Source organism: Salvelinus alpinus, chromosome 1 (assembly GCF_045679555.1).
Source record: "Salvelinus alpinus chromosome 1, SLU_Salpinus.1, whole genome shotgun sequence".
Classification (NCBI taxonomy): Eukaryota; Metazoa; Chordata; class Actinopteri; order Salmoniformes; family Salmonidae; genus Salvelinus; species Salvelinus alpinus.
In genome coordinates, this window is record NC_092086.1 from 8,818,632 (window position 1) to 8,838,073 (window position 19,442).

At 42.6% G+C, this 19,442-nt stretch overlaps 1 protein-coding gene and 1 long non-coding RNA gene across 3 annotated transcripts in view; one reads left to right on the forward strand and one right to left on the reverse strand.

Annotated features, from left to right (window-relative positions):
* LOC139569930 (uncharacterized) overlaps positions 1-19,442 on the reverse strand; it is an 823,452-nt gene that overhangs the window by 251,962 nt on the left and 552,048 nt on the right. The gene's annotated exons all lie outside the window — the stretch shown is intronic.
* The window catches only part of LOC139533561 (NLR family CARD domain-containing protein 3-like), a 298,305-nt gene continuing 297,894 nt past the window's right edge, over positions 19,032-19,442 (forward strand). The window contains exon 1 of the mRNA XM_071332122.1: positions 19,032-19,207. The gene's annotated coding sequence lies outside the window, so the exon portion shown is untranslated. The remainder of the gene's footprint in view (positions 19,208-19,442) is intronic.

Below are 19,442 nucleotides of genomic sequence, written 5' to 3' on the forward strand. Positions count from 1 at the left end.
GACTGCCCACCACCCACTAAACACAACAATACAAAAGGAAAACAAGGTCAGGAACGTGACACTTTATCCTCTCACACTCCATAAAACAGTGAAACATTGTTTCTCTTATATTACATAAAGGACGTCCATCTCCAACATCTGAGTTAATAACAGAAACAAAAGCATTAACTGCAATGATGCCATGTATCACCCTCCATTACATATCACCAGTCCCCTTTAGTAACGGTGGCTTGTACAGTGCTCTCCATGCTGGCTTTACCTTGTCATCAACACCCTCCATTACATATCACCAGTCCCCTTTAGTAACGGTGGTTACCTTGTCATCATCACCCTCCATTACATATCACCAGTCCCCTTTAGTAACGGTGGCTTGTACAGTGCTCTCCATGCTGGCTTTACCTTGTCATCATCACCCTCCATTACATATCACCAGTCCCCTTTAGTAATGGTGGCTTGTACAGTGCTCTCCATGCTGTCTTTACCTTGTCATCATCACCCTCCATTACATATCACCAGTACCCTTTAGTAACGGTGGTTACCTTGTCATCATCACCCTCCATTACATATCACCAGTCCCCTTTAGTAACGGTGGCTTGTACAGTGTTCTCCATGCTGGCTTTACCTTGTCATCAAGGCCCAGTTTTACCCTCCAAGGAGTGTCTTTTCTATTTTTAAATGTATCTTTATTTAAAACCTTGACACCCCCCCTATATAACTCCTCCCCATTCACCTCATCCAAACCCACCTCTTCCAACCCTCTATATAACTCCTCCCCATTCACCTCATCCAAACCCACCTCTTCCAACCCTCTCACATCCACTACTAAAGCCTTTCTGTTTGACTCTGGGATATTGGGTGGAATCCTTAGTCTGGAAAATGGGGCGTCTTCTTCTTGTCTTTTTGTAGTAACTCTTGAGCATAATCCCCTCTTCTCCTGACAGAGCCTTCCTGCAACTTCCCAGCAGTTGTCCAACAATCCTTTCTGGCCTCAACCCCCAATGTTCAGCCACCCGTCCTCCTTCCATTAATGTGGGCCCAGCCACGTCCATTAACTTCCTGACGGTGATGATTTTGCCCTTCACCAGAATCTTGGAGAAATGTGGAACAGATTCAGTTGTACAGTCCAGTCTTGCCCCAAGGTGTCTGGACACCTTCATTATACTCCAAACACCAGAGGTTCCTCCAGCAGCCAATGTACTGACTCAGCCTTAGTGTGTCTGGACACCTTCAATATACCATTGTCATGACGTTGGCCTGTGGGTAGGTTTATGACCCCCCCATTAATACCTTTCTCCCTTCCCTCTCTCTTGACTCTATAGAGGGACTCTGAAAATCCTTTGTTAAACATATAGAGTCTGGGAACATCAAAAGGTGGGGAAAGGAACCATATTTCTGTAATCCAACCAGTTGAAAATATGCGTTGGTACTTAATGAATATGATGTTAGTTCGGTTGTCATCTGAGACATTCTTATTAATGATAGGATGACAAAAACTGTATCCTGGAAAGTCTACACATTATAGTTATCAGATTCAAATGGAATTGTTGTGCAATTTAAATGTTTAAATATGAAACTATTTGTGAAAAGATTAAATGTAATTTTAGCTTCCAAATGAGAGATTTGGGTTTTCAATAGTGAACTAGGCTCAACTCAGTGGCCCGCCCACGTGAAGAGACATTGGTTATAAACTATGAAACACGTCCTTCTTTGCCTTCCTATGTAAAGCCCTTAACGACAATGTAACTTCCTGCCAGAATATAGCATGAGCATATAGCATGGCAACTTGGTATGAACTTTGAACTCTTATTCACTCCAGATGTGATACCTCCTAGCCGTTGAGTTAGCAGTTGTCAGTTATGTTCCGCATTGCGGCGAACAATAACATTGATGTATACGCTGATTCGGTGAGCGGGTTTATTAGCAAGTGCATTGGCGATGATGTACCCACAACGTATATTAAAACATTCCCAAACCAGAAACCGTGGATTGATGGGAGCATTCGCGCGAAACTGAAAGCATGAACCACTGCTTTTAATCAGGGCAAGGTGACCGGAAACATGACCGAATACAAGCAGTGTAGCTATTCCCTCCGCAAGGCAATCAAACAGGCTAAGCATCAGTATAGAGACAAAGAAGAGTCGCAATTCAATGGCTCAGACACGAGAGGTATGTGGCAGGGTCTACAGTCAATCACGGATTACAAAAAGAAAACCAGCCCCGTCGCAGACCAGGATGTCTTGCTCCCAGACAGACTAAACAACTTCTTTGCTTGCTTTGAGGACAATACAGTGCCAACGACACGGCCCGCTACCAAAACCTGCGGGCTCTCCTTCACTGCAGCCGACGTGAGTAAAACATTTCAACGTGTTAACCCTCGCAAGGCTGCAAGCCCAGGCGGCATCCCCAGCCGCGTCCTCAGAGTATGCGCAGACCAGCTGGCTGGTGTGTTTACGGACATATTCAATCAATCCCTATCCCAGTCTGCTGTCTCCACATGCTTCAAGAGACCCACCATTGTTCCTGTTCCCAAGAAAGCTAAGGTAACTGAGCTAAACGACTACCGTCCCGTAGCACTCACCTCCGTCATCATGAAGTGCTTTGAGAGACTAGTCAAGGACCATATCACCTCCACCCTACCTGACACCCTAGACCCACTCCAATTTGCTTACCGACCCAATAGGTCCACAGACGACGCAATCGCAACCACACTGCACACTGCCCTAACCCATCTGGACAAGAGGAATACCTATGTGAGAATGCTGTTCATCCACTACAGCTCAGCATTTAACACCATAGTACCCTCCAAACTCGTCATCAAGCTCGAGACTCTGGGTCTCGACCCCGCCCTGTGCAACTGGGTACTGGACTTCCTGACGGGCCGCCCCCAGGTGGTGAGGGTAGGTAACAACATCTCCACCCCGCTGATCCTCAACACTGGGGCCCCACAAGGGTGCGTTCTGAGCCCTCTCCTGTACTCCCTGTTCACCCATGACTGCATGGCGATGCACGCCTCCAACTCAATCATCAAGTTTGCAGACAACACTACAGTGGTAGGCTTGATTACCAACAACGACGAGACGGCCTACAGGGAGGAGGTGAGGGCCCTCAGAGTGTGGTGTCAGGAAAATAACCTCACACTCAACGTCAACAAAACAAAGGAGATTATTGTGGACTTCAGGAAACAGCAGAGGGAGCACCCCCCTATCCACATCGACGGGACAGTAGTGGAGAGGGTAGAAAGTTTTAAGATCCTCAGCGTACACATCACAGACAAACTGAACAGGTCCACCCACACAGACAGTGTTGTCAACCTCAGGAGGCTGAAGAAATTCGGCTTGTCACCAAAAGCACTCACAAACTTCTACAGATGCACAATCGAGAGCATCCTGTCGGGATGTATCACCGCCTGGTACGGCAACTTCTCCGCCCACAACCGTAAGGCTCTCCAGAGGGTAGTGAGGTCTGCACAACGCATCACCGGGGGCAAACTACCTGCCCTCCAGGACACCTACACCACCCGATGTCACAGGAAGGCCATAAAGATCATCAAGGACAACAACCACCCGAGCCACTGTCTGTTCACCCCGCTATCATCCAGAAGGCGAGGTCAGTACAGGTGCATCAAAGCAGGGACCGAGAGACTGAAAAACAGCTTCTATCTCAAGGCCATCAGACTGTTAACAACATTCTAAAGATTGATTCAGTACATCGTTTGACATGTTTCTACAAGTTACGGAACTTTTGGACATTTCGTCACGTTGTAGTGGATGCGCTTTCTGACTTTGGATTTGTTTACCGAAGGCGCGAACCAAAGTAGCTAATTTGACATAAATAACGGACATTAACGAACAAATCAAACATTTATTGTGGACCTGGGATTCCTAGGACTGCATTCTGATGAATTCATCAAAGGTAAGGAAACATTTATCATGTATTTTCTGGTTTCTGTTGAGTCCAACATGGCGGCTAATTTCGCTATTGTTCTGAGCTCCGTCTCAGATTATTGCATGGTTTATTTTTCCGTAAAGTTTTTTTTAAATCTGACACAGCGGTTGCATTAAGGAGAGGTATATCTATAATTCCATGTGTATAACTTGTATTATCATCTACATTTATGATGAGTATTTCTGTTGAAATGATGTGGCTATGCAAAGTCACTTGATGTTTTTGCAACTAGTGACTCTAACACGTCAATGTAAACTTTTTTATATAAATATGAACTTAATCAAACAAAACATGCATGTATTGTGTAACAGGAAGTCCTATGAGTGTCATCTGATGAAAATAATCAAAGGTTAGTGATTCATTTTATCTCTTTCTGGTTATTGTGAAAGCTATCTTTCGCTGGAAAAAATGGCTGTGCTTATTGTGGTTTTGTGGTGACCTAACATAATCGTTTGTAGCGCTTTCGCTGAAAAGCTTATTTGAAATCGGACACTTTGGTGGGATTAACAACAAGATTACCTTTAAAAGGATATAAGACACATGAATGTCTGAGGAATTTTAATTATGAGATTTCTGTATTTTGAATTTGGCGCCCTGCACTTTTTTTTGTTTTTGTCATATCGATCCCGTTACCGGGATTGCAGCCATAAGAAGTTAACTTCTTGTGAATAGGGGGGTACTGTTTTCACTTTGGAAAAAATCGTGCCCAAATTAAACGGCCTCGTACTCTGTTCTAGATCATACAATATGCATATTATTATTACTATTGGATAGAAAACACTCTGAAGTTTCTAAAACTGTTTGAATTATATCTGTGAGTAAAACAGAACTCATTTGGCAGCAAACTTCCATACAGGAAGTGAAAAATCTGAAAACGAGGCTCTGTTTCAGGGCCTGCCTATTCAACTGGCTTTTATTTATCGATATGTATGCAATTCATACGCCTTCCACTAGATGTCAACAGGCAGTAGAAGGTTGAATGGGGTGTCTAGCTTGATGTGAGGCCGAATAAGAGCTTTTGGAGTGACAGGTCCGGTATTTTGTTTTTTTTCGACGGTGCGCGGGGGACCTCGACATTGTCTTCTGAAAAGCGTTCGGTATACACGGCGAATTGCTCCGGCTCCGGCTCTGATTTTATTTGATACATATGAGAAAAACATCATAAAGTAGGATTTTTCAACCGAGTTTGATCAGTTTATTCAATGTTTATTGGGACTTTTGGAAATTTCCGTTCTTTGCGCCAAGAGATGATGGGCATGTTCGCGCCACAATGCTAGCCAACGTTGCTAATTCGACAGAAGAAATGGACATTCTAAAACCAAACAACGATTTATTCTGGAAATAGGACTCCTTGCACAACATTCTGATGGAAGCTCAGCAAAAGTAAGACACAATTTATGATGTTATTTCGTATTTCTGTGTAATATGTTGACTCCAACACCGCGGAGTATAGGTGAGCGCTGTCTCACAATAATGCATGCTGTATGTTGTAGTAAAGTTATTTTTAAAAATCTAACACAGCGGTTGCATTAAGAACCAGTGTATCTTTCATTTGCTGTAAAACATGTCTTTTTTAGTAAAGTTTATGATGAGTTCTTTGATTAGATTAGGTGACTGTCCAAAATATCTCCGGAGATTTTGGTGAATTGTTGCTACATATTCACAATGTATAACCACGATTTGCAGCTATAAATATGCACATTTTTGAACAAAACATAAATGTATTGTATAACATGATGTTATAAGACTGTCATCTGATGAAGTTGTTCAAGGTTAGTGATTAATTTTATCTCTATTTGTGGGTTTTGTGAAGGCTACCTATGCGGTGGAAACATGGTGAAAATATGCCGTTGTGTGTTTGGCTATTGTGGTTAGCTAATATAAACACATATTGTGTTTTCGCTGTAAAACATTTTAAAAATTGGAAATGATGGCTGGATTCACAAGATGTTTATCTTTCATTTGCTGTATTGGACTTGTGATTTCATGAAAATTATATTATGTGATATCCCTGTCCCGTTAGGCTAGGCTATGCTAGTCAGCTTTTTTGATGAGGATGCTCCCGGATTCGGGATGGGTATTAAGTATTACGATACATCTTGAATAACGTTCGAACCGGAAAATTAAATTGACTTCAGAAGACCGGTGGAACGGAGGTCCTCCTCATGTGAAGGCGCATGGTGAATACGTGATCAGCCCGTGCAAGTGATTACTCATTCCTGTCTCCTTCGGCCCCCCTTCACATTAGATTCATCAGACAAAGTTCTATTGACTGTTGACATCTAGTGGAAGCCGTAGGAAGTGAAAACTCATCAATATCTCTCTGTGATTTCAATGAGAGCTTGGTTGAAAATTGGCACCCCCAGAAAAAATACAAACAGGAAGTGGAACTTCTCAGGTTTTTGCCTGCCATGTGAGTTCTGTTATACTCACAGACATAATTCAAACAGTTTTCGAAACTTCAGAGTGTTTTCTATCCAATATGAATAATAATATGCATATATTAGCAACTGGGAATGAGGAGCAGGCCGTTTAATATGTGCACCTTTCATCCAAGCTACTCAATACTGCCCCTTCAGCCATAAGAAGTTAAACAGCCACCACTAACATTTAGTGGCCGCTGCCAATATACTGACTCAACTCCAGCCACTTTAATAATGGGAATTGATGGAAATTTATGTAAAAATGTATCACTAGCCACTTTAAACAATGCCACTTAATATAATGTTTACATACCCTACATAACTCATCTCATATGTATATGTATATACTGTACTCTATATCATCTACTGCATCTTGCCATCTTTATGTAATACATGTATCACTAGCCACTTTAAACTATGCCACTTTATGTTTATATACCCTACATTACTCATCTCATATGTATATACTGTACTCTATACCATCTACTGCATCTTGCCTTCTCTACCATCACTCATTCATATATCTTTATGTACATATTCTTTATCCCTTTACACTTGTGTGTATAAGGTAGTAGTTGTGGAATTGTTAGGTTAGATTACTCGTTGGTTATTACTGCATTGTCGGAACTAGAAGCACAAGCATTTCACTACACTCGCATTAACATCTGCTAACCATGTGTATGTGACACATAAAATTGGATTTGATTTGATTTGATTATAGTAGGTGGGGATTTTAATATTTCTCAGAATCATTTAATTGGTAGTTGGCCTCCAGGACAGTTCACTTCTATGAATATTAGTTTGAGGCAGTTTATTCTCCATTGGCTAACCAAGTTCCCTAATGCTTTACATATAGTAGGTGGGGATTCTATTTCTTTGAGGCAGTTTATGGAAAGGTTTGATATGATAGATATTTCGAGAGTAAAGTTTCCTAATGACTAGTCTTCCACTTGGAGTAATAAGACCCACTCCAGACAATCACCACAGATCTTTGGTTGTTGTCTAAATGTTTTGATAAACAGGCTATTTCTGATAACATCCTGGCTACTCCCCTTTCTGATCATAGAGCTGTTTATATTGACATTACACTGTTTATCTCTGATAATGGCCCTTACTGATCATAGAGCTGTTTATATTGACATTACACTGTTTATCTCTGATAATGGCCCTTACTGATCATAGAGCTGTTTATATTGACATTACACTGTTTATCTCTGATAATGGCCCTGGCAGAGCATCCTATTGGAAGCTTAATAGCTCTATATTAAAACATGAGTTGGTCCAGATGGAGATAAACAATGTAATTACACACTTCTGGAACAACGCTATAAATAACAATTCATACAGTAATAACTGGGAGCTTTTTAAGGTTGGAAAATATGCCAGAAAACATGGAGTTTTGTTGCCAAGACCAGGAGAGCTGAAGAAGAAAGTGTAATTACAAAGATCACCTGTCTTGTTCAAAAGCCTGTTGAAAGTCTTTCAGAGGAGGATACATCTGTTCTGTTTGATCTACAACACCAGGTGGATGATATGTATAGACTGAAAGCATTCTGTTTGATCTACAACACCAGTTGGATGATATGTATAGACTGAAAGCATTCTGTTTGATCTACAACACCAGTTGGATGATATGTATAGACTGAAAGCATTCTGTTTGATCTACAACACCAGGTGGATGATATGTATAGACTGAAAGCATTCTGTTTGATCTACAACACCAGGTGGATGATATGTATAGACTGAAAGCATTCTGTTTGATCTACAACACCAGTTGGATGATATGTATAGACTGAAAGCATTCTGTTTGATCTACAACACCAGGTGGATGATATGTATAGACTGAAAGCATTCTGTTTGATCTACAACACCAGGTGGATGATATGTATAGACTGAAAGCATTCTGTTTGATCTACAACACCAGGTGGATGATATGTATAGACTGAAAGCATTCTGTTTGATCTACAACACCAGGTGGATGATATGTATAGACTGAAAGCATTCTGTTTGATCTACAACACCAGGTGGATGATATGTATAGACTGAAAGCATTCTGTTTGATCTACAACACCAGTTGGATGATATGTATAGACTGAAAGCATTCTGTTTGATCTACAACACCAGTTGGATGATATGTATAGACTGAAAGCATTCTGTTTGATCTACAACACCAGGTGGATGATATGTATAGACTGAAAGCATTCTGTTTGGTCTACAACACCAGTTGGATGATATGTATAGACTGAAAGCATTCTGTTTGATCTACAACACCAGTTGGATGATATGTATAGACTGAAAGCATTCTGTTTGATCTACAACACCAGTTGGATGATATGTATAGACTGAAAGCATTCTGTTTGATCTACAACACCAGTTGGATGATATGTATAGACTGAAAGCATTCTGTTTGATCTACAACACCAGTTGGATGATATGTATAGACTGAAAGCATTCTGTTTGGTCTACAACACCAGGTGGATGATATGTATAGACTGAAAGCATTCTGTTTGATCTACAACACCAGGTGGATGATATGTATAGACTGAAAGAATTCTGTTTGATCTACAACACCAGGTGGATGATATGTATAGACTGAAAGCATTCTGTTTGATCTACAACACCAGTTGGATGATATGTATAGACTGAAAGCATTCTGTTTGATCTACAACACCAGTTGGATGATATGTATAGACTGAAAGCATTCTGTTTGATCTACAACACCAGTTGGATGATATGTAGAGACTGAAAGCATTCTGTTTGATCTACAACACCAGTTGGATGATATGTATAGACTGAAAGCATTCTGTTTGATCTACAACACCAGTTGGATGATATGTATAAACTGAAAGCAGACAAAACCTTTGTCAGATGTAGGTAGAAATGGAGGAGGATGAACTAAATCAATCCTGTTTTTTTTTTCAGGTCAGAAAAATACCACTCTAAATATAATACAATTCAGCAATTAAATATGACTGGTCTCATCACTGATCCCACATTAATCTACATCTTTAGTTACAACTTCTACAGTATTGTGAGGTGTCCTCATCTTCTACAGTATTGTGAGGTGTCCTCATCTTCTACAGTATTGTGAGGTGTGTCCTCATCTTCTACAGTATTGTGAGGTGTCCTCATCTTCTACCATATTGTGAGGTGTCCTCATCTTCTACAGTATTGTGAGGTGGCCTCATCTTCTACAGTATTGTGAGGTGTCCTCATCTTCTACAGTATTGTGAGGTGTCCTCATCTTCTACAGTATTGTGAGGTGTCCTCATCTTCTACAGTATTGTGAGGTGTCCTCATCTTCTACAGTATTGTGAGGTGTCCTCATCTTCTACAGTATTGCGAGGTGTCCTCATCTTCTACAGTATTGTGAGGTGGCCTCATCTTCTACAGTATTGTGAGGTGTCCTCATCTTCTACAGTATTGTGAGGTGTCCTCATCTTCTACAGTATTGTGAGGTGTCCTCATCTTCTACAGTATTGTGAGGTGTCCTCATCTTCTACAGTATTGTGAGGTGTGTCCTCATCTTCTACAGTATTGTGAGGTGTCCTCACCTTCTACAGTATCGTGAGGTGTCCTCATCTTCTACAGTATTGTGAGGTGTCCTCATCTTCAACAGTATTGCGAGGTGTCCTCATCTTCTACAGTATTGTGAGGTGTCCTCATCTTCTACAGTATTGTGAGGTGTCCTCATCTTCTACAGTATTGTGAGGTGTCCTCATCTTCTACAGTATTGTGAGGTGTCCTCATCTTCTACAGTATTGCGAGGTGTCCTCATCTTCTACAGTATTGTGAGGTGTCCTCATCTTCTACAGTATTGTGAGGTGTCCTCATCTTCTACAGTATTGTGAGGTGTCCTCATCTTCTACAGTATTGTGAGGTGTCCTCATCTTCTACAGTATTGTGAGGTGTCCTCATCTTCTACAGTATTGTGAGGTGTCCTCATCTTCTACAGTATTGTGAGGTGTCCTCATCTTCTACAGTATTGTGATGTGTCCTCATATTCTACAGTAGTGTGAGGTGTCCTCATCTTCTACAGTAGTGTGAGGTGTCCTCATCTTCTACAGTATTGTGAGGTGGCCTCATCTTCTACAGTATTGTGAGGTGTCCTCATCTTCTACAGTATTGTGAGGTGTCCTCATCTTCTACAGTATTGTGAGGTGTCCTCATCTTCTACAGTATTGTGAGGTGTCCTCAACTCTTTGTTTTGATTGTCTGGGGGATGTGAAATCAGTTGGTGAGGCTGACAGGGAACAGTGTGATGACCCTATTATAGCTGAACACATCATTTATTCTATTGAACACCTTAAAAATAATAAGTCTCCTGTGTCTGATGGTATATCTGCTGAGTTTTACAGAACTGTTTACAGAACAGGTAGTCCCTTTTCTGTTGGAGGTCTCCTGGGACTGATGGTATATCTGCTGAGTTTTACACAACTGTTTACAGAACAGTTAGTCCCTTTTCTGTTGGAGGTTTCCTGGGACTGATGGTATATCTGCTGAGTTTTACACAACTGATTACAGAACAGTTAGTCCCTTTTCTGTTGGAGGTCTCCTGGGACTGATGGTATATCTGCTGAGTTTTACACAACTGATTACAGAACAGTTAGTCCCTTTTCTGTTGGAGGTTTCCTGGGACTGATGGTATATCTGCTGAGTTTTATTCAACTGATTACAGAACAGTTAGTCCCTTTTCTGTTGGAGGTCTCCTGGGACTGATGGTATATCTGCTGAGTTTTACACAACTGTTTACAGAACAGTTAGTCCCTTTTCTGTTGGAGGTCTCCTGGGACTGATGGTATATCTGCTGAGTTTTACACAACTGATTACAGAACAGTTAGTCCCTTTTCTGTTGGAGGTCTCCTGGGACTGATGGTATATCTGCTGAGTTTTACACAACTGTTTACAGAACAGTTAGTCCCTTTTCTGTTGGAGGTTTCCTGGGACTGATGGTATATCTGCTGAGTTTTACACAACTGATTACAGAACAGTTAGTCCCTTTTCTGTTGGAGGTCTCCTGGGACTGATGGTATATCTGCTGAGTTTTACACAACTGATTACAGAACAGTTAGTCCCTTTTCTGTTGGAGGTTTCCTGGGACTGATGGTATATCTGCTGAGTTTTACACAACTGATTACAGAACAGTTAGTCCCTTTTCTGTTGGAGGTCTCCTGGGACTGATGGTATATCTGCTGAGTTTTACACAACTGTTTACAGAACAGTTAGTCCCTTTTCTGTTGGAGGTTTCCTGGGACTGATGGTATATCTGCTGAGTTTTACACAACTGATTACAGAACAGTTAGTCCCTTTTCTGTTGGAGGTTTCCTGGGACTGATGGTATATCTGCTGAGTTTTACACAACTGATTACAGAACAGTTAGTCCCTTTTCTGTTGGAGGTCTCCTGGGACTGATGGTGTATCTGCTGAGTTTTACACAACTGTTTACAGAATTTCCTTCCGATAGTAATCCTTCACGGAGTTTTTTGACTTGAATGTAGTGGCTTCCTTTCCTCTTTACCATAGCCACTGCCCAAGCCTGAAGCGGGGTTGTTTTGGACGCATTCAATCCACACTCAGCGTTTCCAAACGGCCAAACATTCAATGAGATCCAGGGATATGGTGCAACAAAACATGTTTATTCTTCTTATCTAACAAAAAAGTATTATCCAATCAACTTAAAGCAGAGATTACTTGAAATGCAAATACATAGTATGTATGTATGTATGTATGTATGTATGTATGTATGTATGTATGTATGTATGTATGTCTGTCTGTCTGTCTGTCTGGTCAAAAAACTATACCGCTCCCGTGTCTAGCAAGGACTCCCTACCACGAAGGCCCAACTTCCTGCCTTTATACAAACACAATTAACACAGTACAATGAATGGGCAAGAGGGGGGGGCCAAAAACTGAGTTACACTAACAACAAATGAATATATCTCAATCAGGTAAATATAAATCATAAAGGTACGTACCTAATATTTCATCATATACATTAATATTTAATATATTTACACAAATGTACATGGAGCTCAGTATGTTCAGTCTTTTATACAAATATGTCCAAATCGGCTCTAACAGTGGTAGTCTACAGAACCCAAGCAGCACCTTCGCTCCACAGGTAGTATCACATTTTCATTTCATTTCATTACAGTACAACGGTTTGATTTGTTTGATCGTAGCTAGCTACATAGCTAGCTACATAGCCGTCTTTGTATCAAAGATAATTGTGTAGTCTAGAGCGATTTTCTAGGTTAGCTAGCCAGCTATTGTCATTCTCTTAACGCAACGTAACGTAATCAACACTGCTAGCTAGCTTCCTGCGTGAGGCAGGGTCGTACTCTGCGAATGTTGCTTTTACCGAGGTTAGCTAGCCAGCTATTTGTCGTCCTTAACGTAGGAGACACTGCTAGCTAGCCAACAGCTAGCCAACGTCTACCGAATAGAATTTCCGCACTCAACAACCCGGTCGCATTCCGCTTCGCTCCACAGGTAGTATCACATTTTCATTTCATTTCATTACAGTACAACGGTTTGATTTGTTTGATCGATTTTCTAGGTTAGCTAGCCAGCTATTGTCGTTCTTTTAACGCAACGTAACGTAATCAACACTGCTAGCTAGCCAGCTAGCCCCCGAATAGCAGCACTGTAGAAACTATTACATTCAACGGAACGACTTGATTAGTGTAGTGTCAACAACGCAGCCACTGCCAGCTAGCCTACAAAGTCAACAACGCAGCCACTGCCAGCTAGCCTACTTCAGCAGTACTGTATAATTTTAATCATTTTAGTCAATAAGATTCTTGCTACGTAAGCTTAACTTTCTGAACATTCGAGACGTGTAGTCCACTTGTCATTCCAATCTCCTTTGCATTAGCGTAGCCTCTTCTGTAGCCTGTCAACTATGTGTCTGTCTATCCCTGTTCTCTCCTCTCTGCACAGACCATACAAACGCTCCACACCGCGTGGCCGCGGCCACCCTAATCTGGTGGTCCCAGCGCGCACGACCCACGTGGAGTTCCAGGTCTCCGGTAGCCTCTGGAACTGCCGATCTGCGGCCAACAAGGCAGAGTTCATCTCAGCCTATGCCTCCCTCCAGTCCCTCGACTTCTTGGCACTGACGGAAACATGGATCACCACAGATAACACTGCTACTCCTACTGCTCTCTCTTCGTCCGCCCAAGTGTTCTCGCACACCCCGAGAGCTTCTGGTCAGCGGGGTGGTGGCACCGGGATCCTCATCTCTCCCAAGTGGTCATTCTCTCTTTCTCCCCTTACCCATCTGTCTATCGCCTCCTTTGAATTCCATGCTGTCACAGTTACCAGCCCTTTCAAGCTTAACATCCTTATCATTTATCGCCCTCCAGGTTCCCTCGGAGAGTTCATCAATGAGCTTGATGCCTTGATAAGCTCCTTTCCTGAGGACGGCTCACCTCTCACAGTTCTGGGCGACTTTAACCTCCCCACGTCTACCTTTGACTCATTCCTCTCTGCCTCCTTCTTTCCACTCCTCTCCTCTTTTGACCTCACCCTCTCACCTTCCCCCCCTACTCACAAGGCAGGCAATACGCTCGACCTCATCTTTACTAGATGCTGTTCTTCCACTACCTCATTGCAACTCCCCTCCAAGTCTCCGACCACTACCTTGTATCCTTTTCCCTCTCGCTCTCATCCAACACTTCCCACACTGCCCCTACTCGGATGGTATCGCGCCGTCCCAACCTTCGCTCTCTCTCCCCCGCTACTCTCTCCTCTTCCATCCTATCATCTCTTCCCTCTGCTCAAACCTTCTCCAACCTATCTCCTGATTCTGCCTCCTCAACCCTCCTCTCCTCCCTTTCTGCATCCTTTGACTCTCTCTGTCCCCTATCCTCCAGGCCGGCTCGGTCCTCCCCTCCCGCTCCGTGGCTCGACGACTCATTGCGAGCTCACAGAACAGGGCTCCGGGCAGCCGAGCGGAAATGGAGGAAAACTCGCCTCCCTGCGGACCTGGCATCCTTTCACTCCCTCCTCTCTACATTTTCCTCTTCTGTCTCTGCTGCTAAAGCCACTTTCTACCACTCTAAATTCCAAGCATCTGCCTCTAACCCTAGGAAGCTCTTTGCCACCTTCTCCTCCCTCCTGAATCCTCCTCCCCCCCCCCCCCCCTCCTCCCTCTCTGCGGATGACTTCGTCAACCATTTCGAAAAGAAGGTCGACGACATCCGATCCTCGTTTGCTAAGTCAAACGACACCGCTGGTTCTGCTCACACTGCCCTACCCTGTGCTCTGACCTCTTTCTCCCCTCTCTCTCCAGATGAAATCTCGCGTCTTGTGACGGCCGGCCGCCCAACAACCTGCCCGCTTGACCCTATCCCCTCCTCTCTTCTCCAGACCATTTCCGGAGACCTTCTCCCTTACCTCACCTCGCTCATCAACTCATCCCTGACCGCTGGCTACGTCCCTTCCGTCTTCAAGAGAGCGAGAGTTGCACCCCTTCTGAAAAAACCTACACTCGATCCCTCCGATGTCAACAACTACAGACCAGTATCCCTTCTTTCTTTTTTCTCCAAAACTCTTGAACGTGCCGTCCTTGGCCAGCTCTCCCGCTATCTCTCTCAGAATGACCTTCTTGATCCAAATCAGTCAGGTTTCAAGACTAGTCATTCAACTGAGACTGCTCTTCTCTGTATCACGGAGGCGCTCCGCACTGCTAAAGCTAACTCTCTCTCCTCTGCTCTCATCCTTCTAGACCTATCGGCTGCCTTCGATACTGTGAACCATCAGATCCTCCTCTCCACCCTCTCCGAGTTGGGCATCTCCGGCGCGGCCCACGCTTGGATTGCGTCCTACCTGACAGGTCGCTCCTACCAGGTGGCGTGGCGAGAATCTGTCTCCTCACCACGTGCTCTCACCACTGGTGTCCCCCAGGGCTCTGTTCTAGGCCCTCTCCTATTCTCGCTATACACCAAGTCACTTGGCTCTGTCATAACCTCACATGGTCTCTCCTATCATTGCTATGCAGACGACACACAACTAATCTTCTCCTTTCCCCCTTCTGATGACCAGGTGGCGAATCGCATCTCTGCATGTCTGGCAGACATATCAGTGTGGATGACGGATCACCACCTCAAGCTGAACCTCGGCAAGACGGAGCTGCTCTTCCTCCCGGGGAAGGACTGCCCGTTCCATGATCTCGCCATCACGGTTGACAACTCCATTGTGTCCTCCTCCCAGAGCGCTAAGAACCTTGGCGTGATCCTGGACAACACCCTGTCGTTCTCAACTAACATCAAGGCGGTGGCCCGTTCCTGTAGGTTCATGCTCTACAACATCCGCAGAGTACGACCCTGCCTCACACAGGAAGCGGCGCAGGTCCTAATCCAGGCACTTGTCATCTCCCGTCTGGATTACTGCAACTCGCTGTTGGCTGGGCTCCCTGCCTGTGCCATTAAACCCCTACAACTCATCCAGAACGCCGCAGCCCGTCTGGTGTTCAACCTTCCCAAGTTCTCTCACGTCACCCCGCTCCTCCGCTCTCTCCACTGGCTTCCAGTTGAAGCTCGCATCCGCTACAAGACCATGGTGCTTGCCTACGGAGCTGTGAGGGGAACGGCACCTCAGTACCTCCAGGCTCTGATCAGGCCCTACACCCAAACAAGGGCACTGCGTTCATCCACCTCTGGCCTGCTCGCCTCCCTACCACTGAGGAAGTACAGTTCCCGCTCAGCCCAGTCAAAACTGTTCGCTGCTCTGGCCCCCCAATGGTGGAACAAACTCCCTCACGACGCCAGGACAGCGGAGTCAATCACCACCTTCCGGAGACACCTGAAACCCCACCTCTTTAAGGAATACCTAGGATAGGATAAAGTAATCCTTAATCCTTAATCCTTAAACGATTTAGATGCACTATTGTAAAGTGGCTGTTCCACTGGATGTCATAAGGTGAATGCACCAATTTGTAAGTCGCTCTGGATAAGAGCGTCTGCTAAATGACTTAAATGTAAATGTAATATGATACAGTAGTAGCCTACAGAACCCAAGCAGCATGTCAATATGATACAGTAGTAGTCTACAGAACCCAAGCAGCATGTCAATATGATACAGTAGTAGCCTACAGAACCCAAGCAGCATGTCAATATGATACAGTAGTAGCCTACAGAACCCAAACAGCATGTCAATATGATACAGTAGTAGCCTACAGAACCCAAACAGCATGTCAATATGATACAGTAGTAGCCTACAGAACCCAAGCAGCATGTCAATATGATACAGTAGTAGCCTACAGAACCCAAACAGCATGTCAATATGATACAGTAGTAGCCTACAGAACCCAAACAGCATGTAAATATGATACAGTAGTAGCCTACAGAACCCAAACAGCATGCCAATATGATACAGTAGTAGCCTACAGAACCCAAACAGCATGTCAATATGATACAGTAGTAGCCTACAGAACCCAAGCAGCATGTCAATATGATACAGTAGTAGCCTACAGAACCCAAACAGCATGTCAATATGATACAGTAGTAGCCTACAGAACCCAAACAGCATGTCAATATGATACAGTAGTAGCCTACAGAACCCAAACAGCATGTCAATATGATACAGTAGTAGCCTACAGAACCCAAGCAGCATGTCAATATGATACAGTAGTAGCCTCCAGAACCCAAGCAGCATGTCAATATGATACAGAGGTAGCCTACAGAACCCAAGCAGCATGTCAATATGATACACTAGTAGTCTACAGAACCCAAGCAGCATGTCAATATGATACAGTAGTAGCCTACAGCACCCAAACAGCATGTCAATATGATACAGTAGTAGTCTACAGAACCCAAGCAGCATGTCAATATGATACAGTAGTAGCCTACAGAACCCAAACAGCATGTCAATATGATACAGTAGTAGCCTACGGAATCCAAGCAGCATGTCAATATGATACAGTAGTAGCCTACAGAATCCAAGCAGCATGTCAATATGATACAGTAGTAGTCTACAGAACCCAAGCAGCATGTCAATATGATACAGTAGTAGCCTACAGAACCCAAACAGCATGTCAATATGATACAGTAGTAGCCTACAGAACCCAAGCAGCATGTCAATATGATACAGTAGTAGCCAGCATGTCAATATGATACAGTAGTAGTCTTCAGAACCCAAGCAGCATGTCAATATATGTATTATAATATATATCTCCACCTAGTCTATTAGAGGTCTATATGTATTATAATCTATATCTCCACCTAGTCTATTATAGACCTATATGTATTATAATCTATATCTCCACCTAGTCTATTATAGACCTATATGTATTATAATCTATATCTCCACCTAGTCTATTAGAGGTCTATATGTATTATAATCTATATCTCCACCTAGTCTATTAGAGGTCTATATGTGTTATAATCTATATCTCCACCTAGTCTATTAGAGGTCTATATGTGTTATAATCTATATCTCCACCTAGTCTATTAGAGGTCTATATGTGTTATAATCTATATCTCCACCTAGTCTATTAGAGGTCTATATGTATTATAATCTATATCTCCACCTAGTCTATTAGAGGTCTATATGTATTATAATCTATATCTCCACCTAGTCTATTAGAGGTCTATATGTATTATAATCTATATCTCCACCTAGTCTATTATAGACCTATATGTATTATAATCTATATCTCCACCTAGTCTATTAGAGGTCTATATGTATTATAATCTATATCTCCACCTAGTCTATTAGAGGTCTATATGTATTATAATCTATATCTCCACCTAGTCTATTAGAGTTCTATATGTATTATAATCTATATCTCCACCTAGTCTATTAGAGGTCTATATGTATTATAATCTATATCTCCACCTAGTCTATTAGAGGTCTATATGTATTATAATCTATATCTCCACCTAGTCTATTAGAGGTCTATAATAAACTCCTCTATGAAGATGTGCTTATTATCACATATAGTCCTGTATTGCGTAGCCTATTTGAAGGTCAGTTGACAATATAATAAGCTATAATAAGTTGTTCCCTGTTACAAATGGTAACAGGAGCCCTGATCAGACCAAATAGTGGTAACACTGTATCAGCCCCTTCAAAACACCCTAAATAGTGGTAACACTGTATCAGCCCCTTCTAAACACCCTAAATAGTGGTAACACTGTATCAGCCCCTTCAAAACACCCTAAATAGTGGTAACACTGTATCAGCCCCTTCAAAACACCCTAAATAGTGGTAACACTGTATCAGCCCCTTCAAAATACCCTAAATAGTGCTAACAGTTGTCGTGTCTTTGCTATGATTAAATTGAAGACTTATAGTTTACATCAAAGATTCCTGTAATTAGTTATTACGCGATCAACTGATTAATAACGTAACTAATTAACTAGGAATTCGAGGGCACCAGGGAAGGTAGTCAGATTACAAAGTTATAATTTCCCAATATAACCTTTCAGATATTTTCAAATCTGATCAATAGTCTTCTGATTAATGATTTATTAACTTTACCTCACGTTAGTCTCATTCCAAACGTCGTAAATTGTTGGTTATCTGCACGAACCCAGTCTTCACTATGAGTTATCCATACATCAATTGTCTTAAATCATTTATTTATTACTAACTAAGTAATTCACAGAAATGCATAAACAAACAAACAAACTTAAAATGGTTACATGAAATGATGGGAGAAATAGGCCCTAGTGGCTGAACCGGCATGGCGGCTGTTAGACAAAAGGGGAAATTGGGGGTCGACCAAGACGTCACTACAAAAATGGGGAACAGAAAGTAAAGTTGTTCTTTTGGAAAGGATCCATTTTGAGGACAGAGCAGAAAACACTATATGGAGAGAACTAACAAATAAAGTAAGTATCTTTGAACAATAATCTATTCTAAAGGACAGAGTAAGAGAATGAATATCTGGAATGAGATATTACTAGTTACTAGAACTGCTACTTGAGCTGAGTTGCTGACAGACAGCAGTTTTCAAAGTGGAAACTAATCAGTAGGCCGACATGTTATCAGTAAAACGTCTGGTAAAGATGGTGGAGGAGCTTTTCAATTATATGGTTTTATGTTTATCTCAGGGTTTCTCAATCC